At 41.5% G+C, this 19,533-nt stretch overlaps 1 protein-coding gene and 1 pseudogene across 4 annotated transcripts in view; both read left to right on the forward strand.

The window, feature by feature from the left end:
- The window catches only part of Scai (suppressor of cancer cell invasion), a 151,626-nt gene that overhangs the window by 78,500 nt on the left and 53,593 nt on the right, over positions 1-19,533 (forward strand). The gene's annotated exons all lie outside the window — the stretch shown is intronic.
- Positions 375-12,126, forward strand: LOC142856685 (large ribosomal subunit protein uL14m pseudogene; annotated as a pseudogene).

Genomic DNA, 19,533 nt, shown 5'->3' on the forward strand with positions numbered 1-19,533 from the left:
GTGTCTGTAGAGGTCACAAGAAAGTGCTGGAACTTCTGGAGCTGGAGTTATGGACAGGCCTAAGCCACCACACAGGTGCTGGAAATTGAACCCTGATTATTGGGAAGAATAGCCAGTGCTCTCTTATCTCTCTAGCACAATTGTGTGGTTTTGAGACTCAGTCTTCCTGAATGCAGGGTAGTATCTTCATGAAGTAATGTCTTAAATTTTAACAATACTAATAATGGTGAATTTTGAAATTTTACCTTGAACCGTGGATAAAAAAAAATCTATCAAAGATTCATTTTAGTGTTTTGTGTGAATGAATCTCTTCAATTTAAGCCTTAATTAAAGTCCAAATTTTCGCCAAGGGCCGGGCGGGGCCTGGCCAGCGGGGTTCGTGGCTTGAGATTCCCTGGGAGCCAACACGGTTTTGCATCTTGAGATCCCATGGCTGACCTTCCTGGGCTCTGGGGCTCTTTTGCCCATGTCAGCAGAACATTCCGCCAGCGCTGCTTCAGCACCTCCAGGAGCCTCTGTGCTATCCAGAAAATGACTCGGGTGCGTGTAGTGGACAATAGTGCCCTGGGGAACGCCCCATACCATCGGCCTCCTCGATGCATCCAAGTCTACTATAACAAGAGTGGGGTGAGCAAGGTAGGCAACCAGTTTCTGCTGGCCATCAGGGGACAGAAGAAGAAAGCACTCATTGTGGAACTTCACCTGCCTGGCTCCCGAATGACCCCAGGGTTTAACTCAACAACGTGGTCCTCATTGAGGTCAATGGGAACCCTGTGGGAACTCGTATTAAAAGACATATCCCAACCAGCTTTCTCAAGAGGGAAGGCAAGTATTCCAGAGTGTTGGCCATAGCTCAGAACTGTGTGAGCGGCGTGCCTCTGCACCATGCATTCATTCCCTTCATACTGGTGATGGTGTCCTGGAACAGAAAATGTTTTAATGTGTGCAAAAATAAATAAATAAGTAAAAAATAAAGTCCAATTTTCTGTGAACACTTGGGTCTTGTGCCACCTACTAGGTACCCCTAAACCTCTGCTTCACAGAGATATTGGTATTTTGATTCTCTGCCCACTTCCCTTTTCTACTGCTGGCATTCTCCGCATTGTTGGGAATCAAACCCAGGGTTGGTGCATGCTAGGTTAGCATTCTTTTGTTGAGGTATATTTTCCCAGTTATGAAAGGAAGGAAGGAATTATTATTTAGCAGTTATTATTTCATATCTGTATCTAGAACTGTCTTTTTATTATTCAGATTATTTTATTTATTTATTACGAGTATGTACTTTGCCTGCATATTTATCTGTGCATCACTTGCATGTCTGTCGTCACCAGGAAAAAGCATCAGATCCCCTGAAACTGAAGTGACAGATGGTCGTAAGCTCCCATATAAGCTGGCAGTAGAAACTGGGTCCTTTAGTAGAGCAGCCACTGCTGAGCCATCCTTCCAGCCCCTAGGAACTTTTAGCATGGAATTTTTTTTTTAATTTATTTATTAAGGATTTCTGCCTCCCCCCCTCATCCGCCTCCCATTTCCCTCCCCCTCCCCCGATCAAGTTGCTCTTAGCATGGAATTTTAAAAGTATTTCAGTAGAAGGCTAAGTAGATGGGCTCAGCTGATAAAACACTTGTCTTATAAGCTTACAGTTCAGGAGGTGGATCACTGAGTGTGGTGGTGTATACTTGTTATCCTTGCCTGGGGAGCTACAGACGGGAGGATCCCTGGGGATCCCGACCATCCAGTCTGACCAGTTTGGTGAAACTTGAGGTCAGTGAGAGACCCTGTCTCAAAAAATAATGTGGATAACTCCTCAGTAACAGTGGCCAAAGCTGATCTGGGCAATTATGCACACACACAGTTGGGAGGGTGGGCTCACATACATACACAGATTCACAAAGATTTTAGTAGAGATAGTAATGAAAAGTCCATTATGTGTGATTAAATTACGAAAATAAAGAAAATTGCAAAAGCAGGGTTTTTTTTTAAGATTAGAAAAATAGTTATTTTAAAATCTGAGAGAGAGAGCATGTTTAGTTTTTTTGGTTTTTTTTATTTTTTTTTAATCTATGAATGTTTTGTTTATAATTTGTGTGTGTGCAGTGCCAGCAGAGAGGACATCAGGTCCTCTGGAACTGGAGTTACAGGAGGTTGGGTGCTAGGAACTAAACCTGAGTTCTCTGCAAGAGCAGCAAGTGCTTTCTTCCAGCTGAGCCATGTCTTCAGGCCCCACATGATATTTTGGTTTATTTTATTTTAAAATGAAAATTTTGTGTTCAATGAATTTTCTGAGACAGGCATCGTGGTATATGCCTGTACTAGCTTTTTATCAACCTGATACAAGCTAGGGTCATCTAAGAGGGAATTTCAACTGAAAATATGCTTTGTCAGATTTCCTGTAGGCAAATCTGATGAGCAATTTATTAATTAATGAATAATGTGGAAGAATCCAGTCCACCAAGGGCTGTGCCTCCCTGGCCTTGGCTTCGGTTCCTGCCCTGGCCCCCATCTTAAGGGATGTGACTGGGAAAGGTAAACTCTTAGAGTGTGGTGTTTCCTCACAGCGATGGGAAGCAAACTGGGACAGTGCCTATAATCTGGCTGCTCAGAAGGCTGAGGCGGCAGTCTCCTGCGCCCAATGCCTAGACTAGTTAAGACTCTACTACCAAAAAAAAAAAAGAAAAAGAAAATTATTTTTGTGTGAAATAAAATCCCATATATGTGTGTGCTTTCTGTATTTAGTAAAATGTAACCATTTGTTGTTTAATATTGAACCTTAGTTGGAAAACCCTTAGAAAGGACACTCTCTGTCTGTTCAAAGTCTTCCTTGCGGTTCCCAGGGTGGCAGAGTGGAGAAATGTTACCTTCTCAGGATTATTTACTTTGTCTTCTTTGAATTTCTTTTTTTTTTTTTTTTTGTTTTTTTCGAGACAGAGTTTCTCTGTGGCTTTGGAGCCTGTCCTGGAACTAGCTCTGTAGACCAGGCTGGTCTCGAACTCACAGAGATCCGCCTGTCTCTGCCTCCCGAGTGCTGGGATTAAAGGCGTGCGCCACCATCGCCCGGCTTCTTTGAATTTCTAAACTAAAAAATTTTCTTATTTCAAGTTTTGATGCTTTTGGTTTGGTTTCGATCATTTATTTGCAATATATAAGATTTTGGGGGGGCTAACAATGAGAAAGTTGTTTTTCATTGATTCTCTTCTACCACCTTTGTGTGTGTTCTGGGGATCAAACTCAGATTGCCAGGTCCATGAGACGTCTTGCTGTCTTGAGGAAGTTTTTTGATTGTCTCCTTCCTTCTATACTTGTGTTGGTTTAATTGGAAAACAAGATCCCAGTGCCTGTAGAACATATGAAATACATGGGTAGTCAGCCAGCACTCCACTCAGGGAGGGGCCAGTGGCATCCAGGTACAAAGGTGTCAACTCTTAATTCTGCCAGACATTCCTTCCACTCTTGCTGCTCCTCTTTCTGCTAGGTTTCTTTGTGTTTTCTCTTTCACGTGTTTCTTGTGAAGGAGGGTGTGAGGAGCACATGCTGGAGATGCAACCCAGGCCTTCATACATAGTAGTCACTTGCTGTGCCCCTGGGCCTTCCTCCCAGCTGTAGTGAGTCTTTATATTCAAATTTAAAAGGTTTTAGTATATTTTATTTTTTTAAATTATGTATGGGGGAGGGGGGTTGTGCACACAAGTGCAAATGTCATAGAAGACCAGAGGCATTGGATTCCCCTGAAACTGGAGTTACAGGCTAGTGTGAGCCATCCAGTGTGGGTGGTAGGAGTTGAGTTCCAGTCCTCTATAAAAGCCCTTCATACTCTCAAATGCTGAGCATCTTTCTAGCCCAAGTATTAAAAAAAACCAGCAAACATACTCGTGTGACCTGAACTCAGAGTGAAGATACAAAATGTAGAACCTCAGAAACTCCCTGGTGCTGTCTGCTATGGGGATTTTTACACTTTAGAAACTGAGTCTAAAAGTGCCTGTCAATGCATGGAAGGCTTCACGCTTTTCTGTGTACCATTTCACTGGGGGCACATGCCTTTCCATCTTGTATGCGATGTTTATTTGACTTATCAGGACCTTTTGTTTCTCCAGCTGTAATAATCTGAACAGAATGTTTTCTTTGTAAATCTCCTGTCTGGAATATATACGTAGTACTTAGCTCTTCTTGCTGCTCACTGTGTAAGAAAACCGTCCAGCGAGGAAGAAATGGGTGAAATGAGTGGTGATTTGCTTATGGTAGTGCGCGCATGTAGTTACGGTAGTCATGAAGTGAGGATAATGGTTTTTTAAAAGCTTTGAATACTTTCAGAAAATGATCAAAAGCTCAAGTGCATTGCCACGTTCTGGTTGCCATGGTGACTAAAACCGTGGCAGCAGAATGGAATCCTTGGTGGGATTATTCCAGGTGGCAGTTTCAGACCTAGGTTTGAGAAACACAGCTGTGTCTCCCAGTGATCGTGGAGGCCTCTAAGTCCCTGATTCTCTCACTCTAGAGGAGTGAGGACACGAGCCTTGGAGGAGCAGGAGTTGTGGATAAGCACCAAAGTCAAGTGTAGTGTCCCAGGTAAAGGTAATTACGGAAATTAAATAAATGTACACAGATGCTTACAAAGGAAGGAATTACCTTTAGTACTTTCACTAGAGACATGTCTTTGTGATGCCCTTGTTCCTAAAAAGAGGAAAACAGAGAAATGAAGTTTGTTCCATTGTCTCCTTCTTTTCCTTGTTCTCTATCCTCTTTCCTTTCTTCATATTCTCGCAGAGGCAAGTTCAGCAAACTAGTCATTTCAGACATAATACCCTCTGTTCATTCTTGTGCTCCTTGCCTTCATTTCATGGGCTCACCACTCAAGAGTCAATTGTACATTTGGCATAGAAAGCCACCAAATACATTGGGTTCATGGTCTAGAAAAGTGTTTACTTAGAAATTTAATGTGAGGGGCTGGAGAGACAGCTCAGCAGTTAAGAAATTTAATGTGAGCTGGGTGTGGGTACAGTTGTAATCCCAGCACCTGGGACGCAGAGTTAGAAGGATCGCCACAAGTTCCAGGCCAACCAGGGCTACATAATAAGGTCAGAGACAACAATAATAGTAGTAAAGAAAAAAGAAAGAGATTTAATATAAGCTATAAATGTAATCATATATTCTAGCTACCTTTTTAAAAGTAAAGAAGAAACAATAATATATATTATTTGATTCAGTATGCTAATAGTTCTGTTTTATCATGTGATCTGTGTAGGACTTACCAAGATATTTATGTCCCTGATGCCAAGTCCTTGGTTGCAGTGACTGTTTTACTCTGGCTTGGACCTCAATTCAGATTAGACAAAAATTCTCATTTCTAGTTCTCATTAGCTCTGTGTGACTTGTGCTCATGGCTCAGGCAAAATTTTACCCAGTTATAACTTCTGTGTCACAGTGGCCCACATGGCTCCCTGATTAATCTGTATTGGCTGCTGGTTTTCTTCTTTGCTTTGGTTTTCCAGTTCCTTTCTGTAGATGCAGACAGCATAGAGGGCATTTGCTGCGGGCAGTTCGTAACCAACCACCTGCATTTTGATGATCTCAGGTGCTTCGTCATTTCTTATAGTCTTTCATGAGGGATGCCATAACAGAGTAACATAAGCTAAATGCTTAAGAATGGGACATGTATTTTCTCCCAGTTCTAAAGGCGGCAAGTCCAAGCTTAGGATGTTGGCAAGTTTGATTTCCTCTGAAGACCATGCTCCATCCTGTAGCCTTACACAGCCATTGTTATATGAGGGCCCTGGCATTTGTCTGTGTGCCCAGATCTTAGGACACAAATCATACTAGTTTTAGGACTCCAAAGTTAGTTAGTATTGGTGAAAATGTTTTCTGTGAGCTTTTAGAATGGTTGTCTTACTCAGTTTGGGGAAGGTTTTGAGTAGATTCAAAGCTTCTACCAAGTCTAGCAGTTGAAATGTCATAATGACATTGTAAACCTTGGGCAGACTGGTGAGTTCTCAGCAGTTCTCTTTAACTCTCATGTTTCCCGAGACAGCTCTTCTCAGATCTTAACTGTCTGAATGGGTGCAGAGCAGGGCCTTCTTTCTGTTCCTGTTAAGCTGTTGCTGGAAGCTCGATTAGGGATGAGTTGGGATAATGTAGCTGTAGTTTGTTTTTGTTTTTCTTGAGGTAGAGTTTGGGGGGGTTGGTTTTGTTGTTTTATTTTGTTCTGTTCTGTTCTGTTTTGAGACTAGGTCTTTATGTAGCTCTGACTGTCCTGAGACATAACCAGAGATGCCTCTTCTGCCTTCTGAGATCTGGGATTAAGGCCATTTTCCACCATGCCCAGCATGTTGTTTTTAAGCTCTTCCAGGAGGATGTGCAGGGTGATTGAGCAGGTAGAAGTGCTTTCTGCCAGGTCTTATATTCTGATTTTGATCCCTAGGACTCTCACGTGGCGGAAGTTAGAGAGATGACTCAGTGGTTAAGAGCATCTGTTGTTCTTGCAGAAGACCGAGGTTTGGTTGCCAAAAACTCACATGTCTGCTCATAACTACCTATAACTATAGATCCTGGGAATTCTCTGCTCTCTTCTGTTCTCTGGGTGCCTTGTTTATGTGATAACTTACATATATGTAATCAAAATACTCATACCCATAAAATAAAAGTAATAAAAAAAAGAACTCTGTAGGAAGAGCAAACTGAGAGAAAATATAATACATAGTGAGATGCTCTGCAAACAGTGCTTGTCCTGGTAATGTGCGAAACAATCCCACACCAGTTAGGATTTAAAGGGGTATTTATTTTGGGGGGTAAAACTCACAAAACACCAACCGTCAGGAAAGGAGCCTAGTCGCTGGAGCAGGAGCCAGAATCAAGCACGGGAACCAAGAGTGCGAGCTGAGGCTTGCCGCTCTTTTTTAAAGATAAATAGACCACGCCCCAGTGGGCTGGTATTTCAGCAGCTATTGACTGAAGGAGTGGAAGACGCTCCTGCTCCACAGCACAGTGGGCCCGTACTTCAGTGACTATTGGCTGAGGAGTGGAAGGTCCTCCTGCAGCATTCTGGTCACAGATAGCACCCAGTTTTGCCAGTGTTTGTCACAGTGGGAGCTGCTGTTGCAGACAGTGATGTTCTTCACTGAGGTGGGAACAAGAGTCTCAAACACCACTTGGTTCTTCACACCAGGAATAGAGTCTTTTGGTCTTTTGCTCCTCAAGAGAACCAACATCTAGAACTTTTTTAGATACTACCACATCTATAAGATAGTCTTGGCCAGTTGCCAGATGTGAGCCTTAAAAATCTTAGGAAGAGGCATGGGGTTTAAAGATGTACCCCAAGCTGGCTGCTGGCAGCATACATCTGTCATCTGGTTACCCCGGAGAATGAGTAGAAGGGTTTCATGAACCCAGAAATTCAGGACCAACCTGGGCAGCATAGTGAGAGTAAGAATAAAATAAAACAAAAAGTTGGCATCTTTTTTTTCCAGGAGCATGATAGCATTGGAAAATAAAGTTATTAGTAGGTCTGTGTCTAGATGTGACACCTGTAAGCCTCCTGCAGCTGGTTCTCGGATGTCATTACATTGCTGTATTTGAATTAACAAGTCTGAATTCAAATTATTCAGTTACTCGGTATCATAAGCCATCATTAGGAATGAATGATGTACTAAGTGCCTTTTATGTGCCAGCCCCACCATTCTGGGCATCACACTAGACACAGAGCAAAGCAGAGAGAGTTTTCCCCCTTTTTGTTCAAAACAAAAAAAAAATGACTTGACTTGCTCATCAGCAGCATTAAGGTATCTTCCCTGCCAAAAACAGCTTTTTATACCTGTGAAACTTAATTTTTATACCTGTGGTGTTTAATTTTTTCTTGCTGCTCAGACAGAGCCCCTGACAAAAACAACTTCAGGAATGAATGGTTCATTTTGCTCACACTGTGCGGGTAGAGCCATGATGGAGGAGGAAGGCCAGGACCACAGTAAAGAATGTGCTAGTGCTCTGGCCTTTTCCCTACGTGTAATCTGCTCTCTAGCCCCTGGAGCAGTGCCACCACATTCCAGGTGGACCTTCCTTCCTCAGTCACTGACACTCCAAGGTGTGCCTTCTAGGTCATTGTTAGAACCTGAGGACCTGACTTGAGTCCCTGTGACCCACATGGTAGGATGCAAGAACCAAGTCCTGGAAGTTGTCCTCTGACCCCGACATATACATGTGCTCATTCCAATAAATAAAGGTAACTTAAAAGTATTTTACTGCAAACATTAAACAGGACCTGTTCAGTGTGGCTTTCTCAGTCTCTGGTGCCCTTTTGTCTAATAAACATATAGGAACATGGGTTGGAACAGCTGTAATGTCTGTCTTACAACTTTTTCTGCATAAATAACAGATTTGTGCATGATCTAGGTGCTTGTTGACTAAAGGCTTATTCAGAGAAGCCAGAATATCTCTTGGTCTTTGGCCACACCTCTATGGAAGATCTGCAGCACCCTAACCCTGGAGAACAGAATTAGTTCCCAGAAAAGAACTTTGCTAATATGGACTGTATGCAAAAAATACTGGACTATCATATGTCTATAAAAAAGATCAGAAACAAACATTTGGGAAGATTTATGAAATTTATCCTGTTGGACGTGTGATGTAGCAATAGGTCAGTTTACTCTTTTTCTTGAGACATTTTTTTCTAGATGATTGTCCTTTTTCTTCAGATGTCTCATTTGTCCAGTGCTCTTCGGTTTCCTTAGCTAGATGCCTTTATTTCCTGAAAAGACAAAAACAAAACTCTTCCCCAATCCTAACTTTGGTGAGTTTCCCTTTTAGCAAGTTAAATCTGATCAAATGAGAGGCATTTGTTAGACTGATAAGTTAGTTTAGATTGAATGACCATACTGTTTGATGAACTATCACCTCTTCTAATCAAGAGGTGTCTCTTGTTCAAATCTATCTTTGTCAATTTTGATGGTATCCACAGATTTTTTTTTCTCCTGTGGAAACAAGGCAAAATCTCTTCCCCAATGTAACACATATCCTGGTTTCCATTGTAAGGGCAACACATCTTTAAATAGACAGGCTGACTTAGTGTGGTAGTGTAGTAGTTTTCTCTACTATCCATTGTTTCTTAATAGCTGCCATTCCTCTCTCGTTAGCATTTCAAAATTTGAAAGTTAAAGCATTATGTAATCTATTTCGGGGGGGTCTTTATTACTCCTTTTTATTAAGCATATCTTTTAGAGTTCTATTTGAACTTTTCTATAACTGTTTGCCCTGTAGGATTCTGTGGTATACCTGTATTAAGGTTTATATTGTAATATGCAAAAAGAACTTTCATTTTATGAGAAACATGTTGGAGCATTGTCAGTCTTAATTTTTACAGTTATACCCATGATGGCCATAAATTCTAGCAAATGTGTGATTACAGAATCAGCCTTTTCAGAACTTAAAGCAGTTGCCCATTGAAATCCTAAATATGTATCTGTGGTATGGTGTGCATATTTTAACTTTCCAAATTCTGTAAAATGAAACAATTTCATCTGCTAAATTTCATTTGAGTACCCTTTGGATTACTTCCTGCAGGTAGTGGAGCTTGGTTGTATAAAGAACAAATAGGACATTTCCTTATAATGTCCTTGACTTGTTGCCAAGTGATGGGAAAACCTTTCATGCTCTCTTGTGCCCTGTTCTTGTACAACCTGAATGGTCAGTGACTGTTATTTATATCTAGTAAAAAAAAAATTTCCAGAAGCATACATTAATTTATGGTTTGTTTCTAGGTTGGGGATGTTTTTCTGAGTATTCCATTGCTGTAACAAATCACGTCCCCATAAATTCATTGATATGTTAGCCACATATGGCTTAAATTTTCCTCTCTGTCCGTCTGACCCTATATATTTGACCCATCTCATATTTTGTTTACCTCAGATAAAGCTCCAATCCCTAAAAGCTGAATATTTACCTCCAGAAGAGGCCATTTTAGATGCCAAGATTCTGGTGCAGTTATTGTTAATCTGCACCTGTATCTACAAGACCTTCAGTTAAAATGTTATTTATTTGTTTTTTTAACTTTGATCATTGATCATTTGTAGAACTTTGCCAATATTTGCTTTTTTTTATCTTCAAAAACTGTTCTATCGTCCAGAACAGTATGGTTTTTTTATAATAGGCATTAGGTCCTTTAATTGCTTCATGTGGGGGCCTACGAGGAGCTCCCCAAGGCATTTCTCAATGGCAAGGGGTTTCCTTGTCTGTCCCTTGTTGATTTGCAGTCATTGGTCCAATGTCTGCCTTTGCCACACCTTCTGAATACTCCAGAAGGGATATGCCTCTGTTTGGATTAACCTTAGAAAAAGCATTGTTTCTAGGATGCCCTGCCTACAATCCTTTTTAGGTGGCTTTGTTTGCCACAATTAAAACACCTGACATTTTGATTTTTCTTCAAGAATTGGGAATTACCTCTCCTGGTTATCACATCATCATGGTTATCAGATTCAATATTGACTGTATCGTGGGACTGTTTCTCTATGGATGTTCATCTTGCCTTTAAAAGCCTGATTATCCTTTTGCCTTTGAATTAGCATTTTCAAAAGCCAGAGATGCAATAATTGTTTATCTAGTTTCTGAATTTGGTATCATTCTGTTTCAGCTGAAGTCAATCTTTGTTATAAAAAAAGGGGGGGGAGGTTTCTTTGGGGCCCTATATAACTTAGTAAATGATTCAGTTCTTTTTCCAACTTTGTCAGTTCTGTCCCAAGCATTCAAAGTAGCTATACAGCATAGAGCCAAGGTATGGTCATAATACAGAGACTGTATTTGTACATCAGTGTAATTGCCCTCTCCGAGATGTTGATCTTGGGAAATTTCAATGCCTCTAGCCTCATCTTTCTACCACATCCTCCTCTGTAATAGAAGACTAGGCTCCAATACTGCTATAACCAAGTCTTTCCAGTCTTGTGGGACAATTCTGTTACAAGTTGACCATGAATTTAACATCTGTCTCACAAAAGGTGGATGCATACCATGTGAGACTGTCACTTCCTTAAATCTCCTCAAAACTAGCATTTCCATAGGAATCCAGTCAGTTCTTACACAGTCTTGGGGATACCTGTCACTTGGTGGTTATTCCTATAAGGTGACTGGATAAATTAAGATTGGTTGTTTGAAAACCTTGGGCTGTTCCTCTCTAGTTTTATAATGTAATACAGAGGTTGGTTCTTCTTTAAATTCCTCTGTCTTTCTCTGAATATCTTGTAGGCTTGTAACTTATCAGTCAAAATGGCATGATTTTCTTTAGTAACTTTTTCTAGGGCCCGTATTTTGGCGCTCATATCACCCAACTTTTTTAGGGATAAAAGAAGAATAACCAAACTGATAATGTTTTGTTGAAATAGGAGCGGCGGAGCTGCGTCCCTGGCACCCGGCCGCCCACATGGCTAGCTCTAGCTTATGCCCCGAAATAATTACATGAAAAACTGTATTCTTTTAAACACCGCTTGGCCCATTATATCTAGCCTTTTCTCGGCTAACTCTCGCACCTGGACTAGCCCATTTCTTATAATCTGTGTAGCCCACGAGCTGGCTTACCAGGAATGATCTTAACCTGCGTCTGCCTGGAGTGGGAGAATCATGGCGACTCTCTGATTCAGCTTCTTTCTCCCAGCATTCTGTTCTGTTTACTCCTCCCACCTATGTTTTAACCTATGAGGGCCAAGCAGTTTCTTTATTGCTTAACCAATGAAATCAACAGATTGATATATAACACTCCCACATCAATATTTATAATTGACATTACATAAATCCCATCTAAGTTAATTATCCCTTCATTTAATTGTTCCACTTTTAAAGCACCCATTGTGTAATCATACAGAGCCCTAATTTCCATTGTAATGGTGTTTCCCATTTTTTAAGTGGGAAAAACATCTCTCCGTTTTTTTTAACTAACTCCCCCTTTTTAAAATTCCCAGTTGTCTGACCAATCTGCTGATAGTGGTAGTGATGGTGAAGTGTGCAGCTGACTGCTATTGCGTAGAACAGCAGAAGCCCGAGCACATGTCAGAGTGTGCGGCTGTGTGGAACAGCAGAAGCCCGAGCACATGTCAAAGCAGTGGCCTAGTGTGGCAGCATCCCAAGAAGGGGGTCCAGGGAAAGCCCACAACCTACTAGAGGTATCCTCTTGTCTGAAAAACATTCAAAGAATGTGGGAAGAAGCACATGCAGATGGGAGCTACCTAAAGACAGAGTTGGCTGGTTGTGAGAGGCTAATGCCAGCAGCATTTGGAGCCCAAGCACCTGTGCAGTTTTCTACAGAGAGGCTGCAACAAAAAAAATCTCATACTTGTTCAGAGGCCTTGGAAAGGGGGAGGAAAACCTAGCTGGTGCAGCAGTGACTTGTATGAGAGCCGCCACGTGTAGCCCCAGTGTGTGCTGGTGGCTGCAAAGCCACGAACAAGCAGCTTCCTTGTGAATTTATGTCCCCAAAATTGGATACAAGATGAATCATAATCCTAATTAGTCTTAATAAAACCCAGGAGTCAGATATGGGGGGTGTATTAGATCAGAGAACCAGGAGCAACCACTAGTTGCCTCTTTCCTCTCTCTTCAGCCTAAAAAGCTGGAATCCTGTCTGTACCCCACTGATGTGGGATTCCCCTCTGAATGCTGTGAATAGCATTGGTTAATGAATAAAGCTGCTTTGGCCTACAACAGGGCAGAATTGAGTAAGGCAGAATTCCAAGCAGATAGAGGAGGAAAGAAAGTGGAGTCAGAGAAACACCATGTAGCCTCCCGAGAAGAAAGCATACCAGTAAACCACAAGCTTCATAGTAAAATACAGAATAATGGAAATGGGTTAATTTAAGATGTAAGAGCTAGCTAGAAATACTCTTAAACTAATAGGCCAAACAGTATTACAATTGATATAGTTTCTGTGTGATTATTTCTTGTCTGAGAAGCCAGGAAACGAAAGAACAGTCACTGTCTACAGAATAGCACCCACCCATCTGCGATCTGGATACATGTGTGCCCTCTTGGGGTCTGGAAAAAGGTGGCTGAGATCATGCCTGTGGCTCCTCGCTCCCCACCTGGGCAGGTGGTAGGATTGGGTTGCTAGGCATGCTCAGGCAGGAGAGCATGGCAGATTCCCACTGCCATACACAGAGATATTTCCAGGCTGCATTCTGTGCTGCGTGTCAGATTTAGCTTTTACTCAGATAAAAAGGGCTTATATGCTACACATGTGCTATGCAGAGTTGAAGTGGTGGGCACAGATCCTACCCAGTGGTCCCAGAGCTGGCAGTAAGATACCTACACCATATTGAAAGTCTGAGAGAGGCAGAGCCAGCACCCAGGGCTGCCGCAATACACTGCTTACCATTTTAAAACATTCCTGGTCAGAAAATAATTACAGAAATGCAATAAAGACAGTCAGACAGAAATAAACCTCTGAATGAGTCTCAGTGTGTTTGAAAAATGTATATAGGCTTGAGAGAAAGGAGAAAATAATATAGAAAAAATAAAGTCTTTAAAGAGACAGTACAGTGTTGATTGCCTTGGCGGGCTACTTAGTCTAGGGTTAGTAGCCCGCCTGGCAGTTCAGTTATTCCAGGGTCACGGAGAGGCACTACCTGGAAGATAAATGGGCTAAGAAAGAGGAAGAAGGCTATGCAAGGTTTGTCAAAGCCTCCGTTTATTAGGGACGAGATACAACTTTTTATAGGGTAAGGAGTTGGGGGATGGGCACAGGGTTCTGGGCTCTTGCCGCGTGGTTCACGTTGGTCACATGGTCCTCGTTGGTCACGTAGGCAGGAGGTTATCTTCGGTCAAGTCACTGTAGGCCAAGAAGTCAGGAGTCGACACACCTAGATCTTTAGATAGTTTGGAATGCGGGGTGGGTTCCACTAACAGATAGCTCTCATTAACAGCCAATTTGGGTGTGGGGTAGGCTCTGTCAATAGAACCATTCTTAACACAATTAGGGGTGTGGGGTTCTCTGCAGACTCCCCAGGGTGATGGTTCCTGTAATGATTTTAGGAGGAAATTGGCTCCTGACAGAACAGACAGTCATAGATTAAAGGAGTAAAGAAAACTAAGTCACATAAAGATGGAAGATATTCAGAGAATCTGGATTATGTATATTACTGTTTTCTTTGAATTTTTAGATTATGAATGAGCTAAGGAGAGAGAGACATTTCATTGTATGAGCTGCAGAGTTAAACCAACATTTATACTTTAAAGGTATCTTGACTTCAAAATTTGAGCCTAAAGATATGTTGCTTTGGAAAAGAGGTTCTGCTTTAGTTTTACAGGAGATGAAAGAGAACCTGTGGATTGCTTCCAGGCTAATGTGATTTGATGGACCAAGACCCCCTGAAAGGTCTCCATGAACCCCTCAAAATTACTTCGCCCAAGAAAAAGCAGGAAACAGTTTGAAGAGCACTATGCCCAAATTCCCAAATATTGTTTATAAATGTTTGTTTACATTTAAATGGGGATATGCCATAGAGTTGAATACTTTGCATTGGTATGGATCTTGGTCTATTGAAACAAATTTAAGGTCCATTTTGTTATATGTATATTTCTACTCTTGAAGGTATTATGTTTGTGCAGCTCATTTAAAAATGTAAGTGGGGGCTGGAGAGATGGCTCAGAGGTTAAGAACACTGGCTGCTCTTCCAGAGGTCATGAGTTCAATTCCCAGCAATCACATGGTGGCTTACAACCATCTGCAATGAGATCTGGCACCCTCTTCTGGCATGTGGGCATACATGGAGACAGAATATTATATACATAATAAATAAATATTTTTAAAAATGTAATGTGTAATTAAGAAATACAGGTTAATAGTCATCTATAATAATCAAGCTTGTAGTCGTGTTAGTTAGCTTTTCTAGATGTACAGAGATATATTTCAGAGGGATAGTTATTCTTCAAACCTTTCAAAGGCCTTCAGAATATGGCATTTAAAATGTTTAAGAAATTAGGACTTTTCTCAACAATGAGACCCATCTGTTCCTGGCATTCCAATCTACTTCAGGAGGATGATGGGCATTGAAGAGGTTCCTTATTGAATTGGTTAGCCATTTGGGCAAGAAACTGCTCTTGCCTGAACTGCTTGATGATATGCTATATGAACTGTACATGCAGGACCCACAGAAAAATGACTGCTGAACTTGCCTAAAGAAGGTGAGACAGTCATTCAGGGTTCCTGCTTCATGAGATAACTGCCAGACATTTTCCAGAACACAGAAGAAAGCAAATGATGGACTTTGCCAGTACAAGGCATAAGAGATCTTCAAATTTCCTGCTTTGTGGAAAAGTCTGCCAGATATTATGGGCTGTAGCTGAAGATGGTGCTGCAATGATACAGAAGAACTATGGGTCACTGTCCAGGCAGCGAGAGGTCGCTGTCTGCTCTAGAGTTTTGAAAGTTGCTTACAATGCACTTCCTGTTAACTTAGGTAATATATTCTTCTGGTGTTTTGGCGGAGTTGAAGAACAGATAGTTATAGTTTAGTTATGATAAAAGATAAAGTAGATATAAATATTGTAACTATAATTCTTGCTTGATAACTTTTATTGTATGTAATCTTGCTATGTTGAAGTTAAAACCTTTTTTTATTTAGACAGAAAAGGGGAGGTGATGTAGGATTCCCCTCTGTATGCTGTGAATACCATTGGTTAAAGAATAAAGCTGCTTTGGCTTACAGCAGGGTAGAATTGAGTAAGGCAGGAATTCCAAGCAGATAGAAGACAAAAGAAAGTGGAGTCAGAGAGCCTGCCTCCAGAGGAGAAAGACCTACACACACACCAGTATCGGTAAACCATGAGCCTCATGGTAAACAGCAAAATAATGGAAATGGATTAATTTAAGATACAAGAGCTAGCCAGAAATACGCTTAAGCTAATAGGCCAGACTGTATTGCAATTAATATAATTTCTGTGATTATTTCGGGTCTGGGCAGCCGGGAACAAACAAGCGGTCTCTGTCTACACCCCACTTTATCACTTCCTGTCTCTACCTACCAAGTGCTGCAATTAAAGACACATGCTACCACTGGCTGGCTCCTGTGGTTAACTAGTAGCTAGCTCCACCCTCTGATCTCCACGCAAGCTTTGTCAGAACATAATCAAATATCACACAGCAACACCTTAAAGTATCAGGCTCGTCATTTGATCTGTTTGTTCCCAGCCTCCTGATGTCCATCAACAGCACTGAAGATTTAAAGAGAGATTGGTGTCATGCCTACACATTTCTCTAAAATCCCAGAAAAAGAATGTCAGCAGCCATCTTACAACATCAGTGCCTATCCAAAATGAAATGCAAGGTCATTTAGCTCGCAGAGGCCCATTTAATTTAGCTGCATTAATCATTAATTTCCCATCTCTATTGACAACAATAATAATCAGATGATGCATTTAGAGTTAAAAGCCAGAGTCAAGCTCTGAATTGTAGAAGAATTTATCTAAAACTCTGTTTTTGGGGGGGGGGTTGTTTGTTTTTGTTTTTCAGGAGAGGGTTTCTCTGTATAGTTCTGGCTGTCTTGGAACTAGCTCTTGTAGACCAGGCTGGCCTCAAACTCACAGAGATCCACCTGCCTCTGCCTCTGCATGCTGGGATTAAAGATGTGCACCACCAACATCATTCTAAAACTCTTTATCAAATACTTTATTTAATTTTAGACTCTTAAGCATTTTATAATGGTTTATATGTTAGCTTCTATGATATGTGTCATTAGAAAAAGGGTGATTCCCCTGGCGGTGGTGGCGCACGCCTTTAATCCCAGCATTTGGGAGGCAGAGGCAGGCGGATCTTTGTGAGTTCGAGGCCAGCCTGCTTGGTCTACAAGGGCTAGTTCCAGGACAGGCCCCAAAGCTACAGAGAAACCCTGTCTCGAAAAAAAACAAAAAGAAAAAAGGTGATCATAAGAAATAAGTTAACCTTATTTTGTAAAACTTTTAGCTGATTCTTACAATTTTTTTCTGTGTATTTGATATGGAGGAGGGAGTAGTGCTCAAAAGCCATGTAATTTATGAGAAGGTAAAAGGACAGCTTTTGCGGGTTAGAGCTCTTCTCTCCCGTGTGGGTCTTGCAGATCCTACTCAGGTCGTCAGCCATGGCAGCAGGCTCCCTTACTTCCTAAGCCATCGTCAGCGCAGTTGTGATTCCTTAGACTGGAATGATAAATGCCCTGAATTCTTTTGAGGAAATTAGTATTTTAGCAGATGTATGTAGCTAACATTGTTTGTTGTTCTAAAAGTGAGAAATGTTTGTATTTATCATTTACTGACAAATCCTGTTTAGTGATTTTCTTAGTGATACTAGAAAACCAGTCACATTTATCTCAGATGTTATTTCTTCTTTTATTAACCCCAACATTGGGCACAGAACATTCATCTTTAAAACCCTGTTTTCTTTTTTTTAAAAATTTATTTATTTATTAAAGATTTCTGTCTCTTCCCTGCCACCGCCTCACATTTCCCTCCCCTTCCCCCAATCAAGTCCCCCTCCCTCCTCAGCCCGAAGAACAATCAGGGTTCCCTGCCCTGTGGAAAGTCCAAGGAACCCCCACCTCCACCCAGTTCTAGTAAGGTGAGCATCCAAACTGCCTAGGCTCCTACAAAGCCAGTACGTGCAGTAGGATCAGAAACCCATTGCCATTGTTCTTGAGTTCTCAGAAGTCCTCATTGTCCGCTATGTTCAGCGAGTCCGGTTTTATCCCAGGCTTTTTCAGGCCCAGGCCAGCTGGCCTTGGTGAGTTCCCAATAGAACATCCCCATTGTCTCAGTGTGTGGGTGCACCCCTTGCGGTCCTGAGTTCCTTGCTCGTGCTCTCTGTCCTTCTACTCCTGATTTGGACCTTGAGATTTCTGTCCGGTGCTCCAATGTGGGTCTTTGTCTCTGTCTCCTTTCATCGCCTGATGAAAGTTAATATTCAGGAGGATGCCTATATGTTTTTCTTTGGGTTCTCCTTATTTAGCTTCTCTAGGATCACTAACTATAGGCTCAATGTCCTTTGTTTATGGCTAGAAACCAAATATGAGTGAGTACATCCCATGCTCCTCTTTTTGAGTCTGGCTTACCTCACTCAGGATAATGTTTTCTATTTCCATCCATTTGCATGCAAAATTCAAGAAGCCCTTGTTTTTTACTGCTGAGTAGTACTCTAGACGAGATCGGGCGCGTTCAGGGTGGTATGGCCGTAGACTGAGTAGTACTCTAATATGTATATATTCCATACTTTTTTCATCCATTCTTCTATTGAAGGGCATCTAGGTTGTTTCCAGGTTCTGGCTATTACAAACAATGCTGCTATGAATATAGTAGAGCATATATTTTTGGTGTATGATAAGGCCTCTCTTGGGTATATTCCCAAGAGTGGTATTGCTGGGTCCAGGAGTAAGTTGATCCCGAATTTCCTGATAAACTGCCACACTGCTTTCCAAAGTGGTTGCACAAGTTTGCATTCCCACCAGCAATGGATTAGTGTACCCCTTCCTCCACAGCCTCTCCAGCAAAGGCTATCCTTGGTGTTTTTTATTTTAGCCATTCTGACAGGTGTAAGATGGTATCTTAAAGTTGTCTTGATTTGCATTTCCCTGATCGCTAAGGAAGTTGAGCATGACCTTAAGTGTCTTTTGGCCATTTGGACTTCTTCTGTTGAGAATTCTCTGTTCAGCTCCGTGCCCCATTTTATAATTGGGTTGATTAGCCTTTTACGGTCTAGTTTCTTGAGTTCTTTATATATTTTGGAGATCAGACCTTTGTCTGTTGCGGGGTTGGTGAAGATCTTCTCCCAGTCATTGGGTTGCCTTTGTGTCTTAGCGACAGTGTCCTTTGCTTTACAGAAGCTTCTAGGTCTCAGGAGGTCCCATTTATTCAATGAGGTCCTTAATGTCTGTGCTACTGGGGTTATACGTAGGAAGTGATCTCCTGTGCCCATGTGTTGTAGAGTACTTCTCACTTTCTCTTCTATCAGGTTCAGTGTGTTCGGACTGATATTGAGGTCTTTAATCCATTTGGACTTGAGTTTTGTGCATGGTGATAGATATGGATCTATTTTCATTCTTCTACAGGTTGACATCCAGTTTTGCCAGCACAATTTGTTGAAGATGCTCTCTTTTTTCCATTGTATACTTTTAGCTCCTTTATTGAAAAAAAACCTGTTTTCTTATACCTAGCCTGTTACACAACATGAGGGAGGAGCGAGATGCTTATGGGTTTCAAAGACTTCACACGTGGGTCACTGATGGATCAGGACTTGAGCTTTGTTTCTCCTGACAGACCTGAGCAGGGGCAGAAGTGGGATTATAAGCACAAAATTTACAACATTCATTGCCAAGTTACAGTTACAATTTTTGCCAGTCAGAAATCAAAGATTGGGACTTTCCTTGTGTGTTCCAACCTTGTTAATCAACATACAATGCAAGCCTTTTAGTCCAATCCATCAGATTCGTTTGTTCCTTCTATTGTTAGGAGCAGCCATGATGTTTCTAGAGGACAAAAGATGCATAGCAGCTATGTCTGTGGTTTAGAAAGGAGGTGGGTCAGCTACTGGGAGGTTCCCAGCTTCCC

The sequence above is a fragment of the Microtus pennsylvanicus genome, chromosome 9 (genome assembly GCF_037038515.1).
Source record: "Microtus pennsylvanicus isolate mMicPen1 chromosome 9, mMicPen1.hap1, whole genome shotgun sequence".
Lineage (NCBI taxonomy): Eukaryota > Metazoa > Chordata > Mammalia > Rodentia > Cricetidae > Microtus > Microtus pennsylvanicus.